Here is a 9,496-nt window from a genome sequence, read left to right on the forward strand (position 1 = left end):
GGATGTAGAAAACTTGTGCTTCAAATGCAGAGAAAAAAGCCCCTGCTAATTTACTTTTTTTTAACCCCAAATAATGAGAAGTTGGATTCTTCAGATCTCCATCTAACCCCTCCTTTTTAGGTCTAAGAAATGCAAAATTTGTGTAAAACAGTTTTCTCCATGTATTTAAAATATAATACTATTTTTCAAGTACAGCTTTATGAAAAAGCAGAATTTTTTTTAAGACTCACTGTTTTCTTTGCTCTTCATGTGGCCACATGCGTGCCAGTATCCCAGTAGGTAAGAAACTGTTCTTAAACATGTTTTAACTAGCTTAATCAATACTGATATTCTTCTGTAACATTAGACAGCTTGCAAGCTACACAACTGGTACATACAGAAACTACACCAGGAAATGAAACGAAGTGCAAGGACATTATTAGAAACTGAACAGAAGCTAAACCTGTTAGAAGCTTTTGCTCTGTATCAGCCAGCACAGCTCTAAAAGGAAAGTTTAAGTGCACACTTGGGCCTCATTGGACTAGTTTCAATATGCAGAGCCAGAGACTTGAATAGCATCAACGTAAAAACAGCTTAAGTAAACTACAATATACCTTTTACACCAGTACAGAGCTTTACCCACTGCAGTTAAACTCTCATAACATCATGACAACAATCCACTCCTTTCAGTACAGGCCTCTGGCACACTGAATCACTGCTGGTAACATATCAACAGCATTGTGACTCCCTGGACAATTCAGCAGCCAGCATGAATCAACTAGTGAACTGAAATTCCAAACTTCCAGTGGGCAAGCACAGTTTTCACAGAACTTCCTCTCAGCTGCTACTAAGCAGCAATTTGCAATGGACTTCATCAAAGAGGCCAAAGCCTTAATCATCTTCCAGCCTGAAGTTTTTCCTTGCCCAAAATATTCTTGTGAAAATTCTGATAACCACAGGTTAGCTGAAAGTTACTGTAGCCTTTTCTTCAAAGGAATCATGCGTAGTCCTATAAGGTTATCAGTCCAAAACCCAAGGAGAGTAAATAGAGACATCACAAAGATTGACAACGGGGGCCATAAAGCAAAACTGATAAGCTTCCCCAGAATCCTCAAACCACTGAGATCCAGATTCAGACATATGTGAAATTGCTTTGTCAAATTGCCTCGCCTAACACTCATGTAACTCAGTTTCATTTCTCACATCATTAAAAAAGTCACAAGTTTTGATTTAACTGACTATCCAATTTCTTGAACTTGACTGCCAAGCTACTGAAAAAAATCTGGGAGAGTATTTCAACAAGTTCTACAGATTATTATCTATAACAAGTATAGTTTATATTTCTCTTTCAAGGGAAGATATGATATCAAAACAAAGAAAAATGCTGTTTTCTAGAACTGATTTATAAACAAACTCAACTGGTATCTAAGAAAATATCTATTATGAATAACAATCTACTATTTCATTTAAAGATATAACCATAACATATCCATTTAACTTGACTATAGGCTGTTAAAATCAGACTAAATATTCAGAACTGGTTCACATTATCAGTAATAAAATAGCTGTTAGCTTGAGTAGAAAAACCACTGGAAGCATTTGCAACATTCTCATCCTGCATGATTTTTTCCAATCTAGTAAAAGAAAAGTAGCTGCATAACATGAAAGGATGTTAAGCGTAAACAGAATGATACTGCATTTCACCACGTTCTTGGAGGATCAATAGTACTGACTGAGAAACTGCATTTCATGGAGAGAAATACAGGGAAGAAAACTGTTCAGTTTTACAAGAACTTACAAAAACAAATCAATGTGCTAAGGAACTGATTGTAATAATATAGCTTTAATAATTTCGTTACATATCCTGTGCAACCTAGGTTGAAGCCCGAGTGGTAAAGATTGAGAAATATTTGTGTCTTTTCTCTTCCGCCCCAGTGTTCCACATCCCTTTCCTGTTCTGTCAAATGAGGAAACACAAATACTGAGATGACTGACAAATTCCTTCTGAAATACAGGAGTGACAATTCTTAAATATAAGGAGAAAGGAAACCATTAGATATTCTAATTTGAATACATGTCTATTTAAATTTAAAGCTCAATTTCTAAATGTAGTTTGACTTCCAGACAAACAGTTTGAATTCTTCAAAAGCCTCTCTCAAACAATTCATTTTCCTCAGGCTTACAATTTTTTTCAGATTTTTTCCTGATCTCTCTGGAATCTTCACCATTTCTGCAACAGAGGTATGTATTTTAACATTTCCTATCTTAAATTCCATCAACACACTCCTCCTCACTGCTTGCAAGTATGCCTGTAAGATCTCCGTAACCCGAACACCAAATTGGTGCATTAAACTGCTTTCCCACTTGTGTTTTTAAGCATCTTATTACTACCCAAGAAATAGCCATTCACTTTGCAGTCTCCCATCCTGCCCAAATAGTCTCTGAATCTACCATATATCTATCATTAGCCAAATGCATTTCTGTCAGGACTGTTAAAGAGTGTTTCAAATGCCAAGATTCTAAAGGGTTTTGGAGCCGTGTCTTATGTTCTGTTAGGGTTTTTTTTTGTGTTTGTGTGTGTGCATGCACTCTATGTGTGTGTGTATGAAGTAGGTAGGAAAGTCTGTATCCATATACAATCTATGAGTACCTACAGAGAACACCATGGGCAAGCTTCTTTACAGCAGGAGTTCGCCAAACAGGTGTGAAAGGTTCCATGCTAAGAATATTTCAGGTTCTTCCTCGACAGGAAATACATGTGTCTGCTTAGTTTCTCTTATTTTCAGTGTGAAAGCTTCTTTGCCAGGTGGCTCAGACTCTCCAGGTAAACAAAGACAGACATAGCAAGGTAATACTCCATACTCCCTTCCGAAAAGGGGAGCCCATTTTAATGTACAATTTATACCATAAGCAAGAGAAAAAGAAAATTCATCCTGAGAATCTAAAGGTGATGGTGATCTGGTTGCCATTGTTTGCTGAATGCTTCTAGACAGATCCTACGTTTTCTGCATTTATTGCTATTTTAATTATTAAAACCAGCAAGCTTTAATTACATCCAGAGAGAAATGGGCAATTCAAGCCAACATTGGAAAGGCAAACTATTTTACGGTTCATGTTACTTGGAGTAGTAGTTTAGAGGCATTAGTACTGGAAGCATTTCTTTTTAGGCATAAATAGCCTTCACACTACAGTGCACTGAAACAGTGCAGGACTTTCATTCTACAGTTAGGTCATGCAATCAGTTTCATTCAGCATTCAAAACAATCATGCTACAATGTCTTGGTATAGAATGGATAAACAATGTCAGACCTGGATAACTACCATGTTAGAAACATTCCTCACACTCATTCTAGGTTTTTAGGGGCTTTGGGGGGGGAGGGGGTTGTTGCTGGGGTTTGGGTTGGGCTTTTTTTTTTAAAAAACAACAAGCTTTTCAGAAAAAGTACTGATTTCTCATACAGAGGTCTAACAGTACAGCATGAAACTTTCTCAAGAGCAACTTAAAGCTAGTGTTTTCACTTCTCTTAATCTACAAAATTAAAAAACTAAATTGCTGCACAAACTGTACTTGAACAGGATCTACCAAGAAAGTTTCAGTGAAGTTACTCAAAAGCTTGTTAGCAGGTAGATGATTTGGTCAAAGATTTTTGCTATGAATACCATATCAGTGTTTAAATTCACTGAACACAGGAGCCATGTATATTTTTCTTAACTCAATATCCTATGTAGGCAAGTTTTATGTGACTAATGAAACAAACAAAACACATTTTACACTTCCTTTTACAAAAAAAAAAAGTCATAAAAGCAGAGAAAGTTTAGTTACATGGGTCCTTAATACTTGAAATTATCTTCCAGGTATATCACACGCATACTATGGTCATGTTCTGCAGAACACAAGGGAAACTTCCAAAAATTGCATTTACACAATAAATTGATCAGTATTAGTTCTCTACAGAAAAGAAATAAACACAGATAGAGCACAAATGAGGGGATCAAAAGAAGAATAAAGAAGGAGAGGGATATGACACAGCATTTTAAATCCAAGAGAACTACTGTCTCAGTGATTATATGAAGATACCTTTGCATTAACAATGACCTTCTGTAAGAATGCATTAATCCACTTTAGTCACACATATTGCAGACAATAAGACAATCATATAATGTGGGAAAGTCCAAAGGTTTAGTATCTTGAGATGTCACATGTCCAAAAAACATCAGGATCCTAAAATGTAACCTTCATCAAGAACAGTAATTCACTGCAGCTTGTACCTTTTATGACAACTTCAGATCATAGAATCATTTATGTTGAAAAAGACCTTTAAGAACTTTGATTCTTCCAAATACCTCCAGGGATGGTGACTCCACCACTTTCCTGGGCAGCCTGTTCCAGTGCTCGACAACCCTTCTGGGGAAGAAATTTTCCTAATACGTAATCTATTACTTGATTAGTAGGTATCTCAAAATGCTTTGCCAGGACCTCAATACAGGTTATATAAAATACTGTACCAGTCATGTATACTCACTGTTTCCTAGGGAAGGGAGGAACACAACCTTAACATGCAATGGAAAGGAAACAGCAATAAACTTAATTACCTAACTCTAACAAAAGCGAAGAAAAGGTTTTAGTTATAAAACTATTCTAGGAAAAAGTAATCAAAAGTAATACATTATATGGCAACAATGTATATACAAACTACATGACCCAGTAGTAGCAACAGCCCTAAAAGTAAAATCATGTTATGCCTGCTACTTGTAACTGACAAATACCCTTAAATCCTTTTGTCTAGAAGACAACAAGGTCAAAGGAGGTGGTTGATAGCTTTCAAAGGCTACAGGCTTTTATCAGGATATAAAAATCAGTAAGACAAACACCAGTATATTAAGACTAATAATCAAGGTTAAATAGTTTGAAATGCCTGTGGGATGTATGAAGAAATATAGTTATCTAACAGGAATAAGAAGACCTTGTGAGACTCAAAGCACCAGGATCACAGGATTCTTAACTCTTACAAACCATAAATAATAAATCAAATGAACCACAGCACTGACTTAAGCTCTCCTCATGCAAAGGACTTTGCTGCTTAGAGCACTCTAAGAAGGAATCCCTGTACCCCAAACTAATTTTCTCCTCTCCGTTCTCCCACTGCAGTGCTTCCCTTCTACACAAGCTGCCACAGACATACAAAAATGTCATTAATTTTAACAGAAGTTCCTCAAAGGAGCTATGCCCTGGCCTGAGTGCATGCATAGACCTTGGGCTTGCAGGATTCACCTGATTAAAGCAGACAAGACTTTTCCTTGTTGGACAGCATGAACAAAAGCCCGCAAATTCATCTCTAGACAGATGAACTATTCCAGCCTGAATAGAAGAATAAGCCCATTCTCCCCAGTAAAAGCTAGCACTGTCACAAAAAGCTGCTGCCTCACTTCTGGGAAGCTGTGTCAGCATTTGTGTTACCAATTCTCTACCACTGAGATGGCTCCTCCTCAAATACCACCCAATTAAATAGAACTTATGTCAAAATCCAAAACCCTTTAATGAACTAATGTAAATTTGTATAAAACTCTAGTTACCTTCTCTTTGTAGCCATGAGTTATTGACTCACATAAACAAGAAGTATTGATAGAAGATGAGTCAGAAGTTTTGGAAATTAAACCACTATCAAAACACAATCTGAAAGAGACATATTCCTCACTATATTACAGGTCTGAAATTTCTAAAAAATTAAAGTGAAACAGATAATGAAACTTTTACAGCTTCTATGTTTGCTAGCAACAGGGGGCTAAGGGGGAAAACAAGAGGGTTTGAGTGTGCACACATACACAAATATAAAATTCCACTTTTTATTCTCAAGTATGGAAGACAAAAGGAGTTTTAGCATTATTTTACTTTTTTTGTTTGTTTGTTTACGTTCATGGGCATATGTGGTATATGAAACACAGAGATGCATAAATTCTATCTTAGCAAAAGTAAAGTGGAATAAAGGATGACCTTATTCTAGTCCAGTCAGTTAGGAATATTTTTAAATGAAGATGCAGTAATAGCTAAACTGCTTGATTCCTCAAAGAGTTTCCACTTATCAGATTCACAGCTGATTAGCTCTGTGCAGCATGTTCATTTCCTTCAGCAGATGCTTCCGATGTTCATTACCAAGACTTGCTGCTGGAGTAGTGCTCTGGTTTCAAACCAGGCTAAGCAGAAGAGTTTTGCAGACACTTTGGGAATAACGTGATATAAATGAAAACACTGTCAGAACCTAGCTTTTCTGACATTTACCATACTGTATTTCTTTCCACCATCTATTTAAGAGACTAAACATACACAGAGTCAGACACTCTGTTGGCAAATATTTGCCACCAAGGCCCCCTTATCACTTATCAATAAAACTTAACTAATTCTCCCATTCTCTGATTTTCATTCTTCTCTGAATCTCAATCTCCTCAAAATATGAACACTGCATTCAAATAAACCTTCAAAACACCTACCACACAATTAATAATCAAGTTACTATATCAGTGAAGGGCTGTGAATGCCAAATGTTCTTGAATTTCTATTAAAATTTTAGAGCCAAGTTGAGGAAGAAAGCTGCATACTAAGCTATTTCATTAAACAGAAGCAAAAGCAAAGTGAACTTGTTAGATAAGTGGCATACAATACCAAAACTACTGTCATCAAAACTGAAGAAAAATTAAAACTTGAAGGGAAATGAACAGTGTTAGTAAATTTCTACATATTATCTCAAGCATAGAAGTTCATGGCATAAAGTTGGTTGGCTTTTTTAAGCAAGGGAGAGGAAAGGAATCTTCTAGTTGGAAAAAGATGACTTCAAATTGGAGAGCAACTGTCTTTATACAAAGTCATTTTAGGAATTCAGAATACTTCATTATTTTACCAGATTCTACTTCATGAAACAGATTAAAGGATTTTAGATGCTTTGCACCCAGTGCTGCTGGCTGCTTAGGCAGTTTAGTTTTGGGAGCTTAAAGAACCTGATCTTCTTATATTCAGTCACTTTGCCTTTTAGCATCTTTTCAGTCCAGGCTGTATAAGCTGCCTTCTTCCTGGACAACAAGATAAATTTGTCACCCAGAAAAGAGGAAGCATGTGTTCTTATTTAATCCTTATACAGCTTGTACAAAATAAATCCATATTCTACATAAGAGCAACAGAAAAAAGCCTGCACACATTAAATTACGAAAAACAGACATTTGTTTTGCTAAAATACTGCTCCATGAGCCAATTTAGGAGTAAACTGTTCCCTACATCATCTCATAGAGGTAAAGAGCTGAAAGCAGTGATGAAAGTCACCTTATATGTAAGAAAACCACCAGGAAAGAAAAGGAAAAAAAAAAAAAGGAAGGAAAAGAAAAAGTGAGGGTTTTTTTTTGCCCTACCATTAGGCTTGGTACAGCCACCAATAATTATGTCAGCTGTGGGTGTTGCAGTAAGTAGAGTTTCTCATGAAGAACAGTCAAGTCATTACACAGAAATGAAGGAAAAGGGTAAATCATCCATTCAGACTGATTTGGACTCAGTGTCCCCAGGCAAAATGGTTTCAATAATAAATAACAAGAACTAACTGGTTCCTCCTTTTCTGAAAGCTTTTCGGTCCTCTATAAAACAGCAAAAGTATTTCCAAAGAACCGGGATCACCTCATTGATTTGGGAGTAAAGATATATATAACCCTAGCCTGCAACCAACTGAATCCTGTCCTCCTGAGGACAAAGATTAACAGATACAGTACCAGACACTCCCACCTCCCTACTTGCATTTTCTACACACACGGCTGTTAGCTTAGATAAAGTACTTGTTCTGTACTAAATCAAAAATCCATTCCCGTATTTAGGATTATGAGTCATGCTGTTGAAAAACCTATCATACTATTTCATGGGGACAAGGTGACAAAGACTTTTTTAGACAAATACACTAGAACAACATGAACCTCAAGAGTGTGTCTTCATTTAAAGAATATTCTATTATTGCTGGAGTTATCAAGAGACATTGATGTATCAAGACCTAATATAACAATTAAGAATTAATTCAAGTTTACTCACCACAATGGCAGTAAGAAAAATATGCATTCAAAAGATGAGATTGGTATCATACTGTATCTGGAAAAAGATGGAACCTACACTCCCTATATTACCAGTAATGAAAGCCTCCACCTAGATTCAGTCTCTCAAAACTGAGTGACATTCATTTTTCTCCTAAATATATTTAAAAGTAAGTTTACCTTAAATAGTTCCTAAAACTCAAGGGAGACAATGAAACAGGGCCCCAAAATTCCTCTTTGATGTAGGTCCACACACCTATGCAATCACATCAGATCAGTCACTGCTCTTCACAGAACAATAAATCTCTAAGATAAACCACAAGATGATGTTGATATGCAAGAAATATTGAACCTGACAAATGAAGAGCATTGTTTTTGCCAGTCTAAAGCTCAACACACCTTTGGCAAAAAGAAAGTAGCAGACATGGCAGACCAAAGCACAAGTGGCACAGAGATGCCAGTTTTCAGGAACCTTTTTCTGTTTCACTTCCTAGACGCTTACAAAGTCTGAAGTGGAAACAAAACCAGCATCGAGTAGAACCGAAAGCTTTTAAATCGTATCGTAAGAGGAAGATCTCAACATACTTTCGCTGGAGATTCATCATCCATCCACGGCAGCGCTTGCCACCCGCGCTTCTCTCAGAGGCTCGCCCGCCCTCTCAAGCTGCGAGCGGCCACCGCGGGGCTCCCGGGGCCGCGCCCCCTCCGCCGACACCTCCCGGGCCCCTGCTCCATTCGGGGGGCAGCCGCCAGCGGAGTCGCTCCCCACCAGGCCGAGCGCGGAAGGTCGTTACGCAAGGTGACGGGGGTGGCCGGGCCGCGGCAAGCACGGGCCCGGCCGCACCGAAGCGGCTGCCTCGGCGACCCCCCCCCCCCCCCCTTCCTGCCTCCCTCCCGTTCCGCACCCGCGCCCACAGCCGGCCCCGCCTCGCAGCTCCCCGCGGCGCCCGGGCAGGCGACTTCCCTGCCGGTTCCCAAAGACAGCGATGTGGCCGGGCGATGAGGGGCGACCCCCGCCCCGCAGAGATGCGGCAGACTCCACAAGGGGCTCAGGAGACCGCTCTCCCTCACGGCCTGCGGAGCCGCAGCGGCCTGAGGGGGGGCAGCGGCAGCTGCGACCCCCCACGGCTGGGCTGGGCATGACACCGGTCCCCCACCACTCACAACTCCGCTCTACCTCACCTTCTCCGGCGCCGCCCGTGCGCAGCACCCCTCGCCGGGAGGAGCACACCGCCCATGGTCCTCGGCGGAGGCCGGCACGGGCCGAGGGACGGCCGCCGCGCCCGCTGTGGGGGCCGGGCCACCTGGAGGCGGGCGGGCGCAAGGGAGCGTCTGCAAACTGCCAGCCGCGAGCAAGGCCGCAGCACGGCGCAGCAGCACCCGCCCGAGTGCAGGCGGCGGCGGTTGGCAGCCGCACAGAAGGGAGAGCACGCGCGAACAGCCAGCCCCGCCGGCCGCCCGG

The 9,496-nt window shown here is 40.1% G+C and overlaps 1 protein-coding gene across 2 annotated transcripts in view; it reads right to left on the reverse strand.

The window, feature by feature from the left end:
• MGAT5 (alpha-1,6-mannosylglycoprotein 6-beta-N-acetylglucosaminyltransferase) overlaps positions 1 to 9,284 on the reverse strand; it is a 134,102-nt gene extending 124,818 nt beyond the window's left edge. For both annotated transcript variants that reach the window (XM_034061682.1, XM_034061681.1), the window contains exon 1: positions 9,217 to 9,284. The gene's annotated coding sequence lies outside the window, so the exon portion shown is untranslated. The remainder of the gene's footprint in view (positions 1 to 9,216) is intronic.
• Between the last annotated feature and the right edge of the window lie 212 nt (positions 9,285 to 9,496).

The sequence above is a fragment of the Melopsittacus undulatus genome, chromosome 4 (assembly GCF_012275295.1).
Source record: "Melopsittacus undulatus isolate bMelUnd1 chromosome 4, bMelUnd1.mat.Z, whole genome shotgun sequence".
Taxonomy (NCBI): domain Eukaryota; kingdom Metazoa; phylum Chordata; class Aves; order Psittaciformes; family Psittaculidae; genus Melopsittacus; species Melopsittacus undulatus.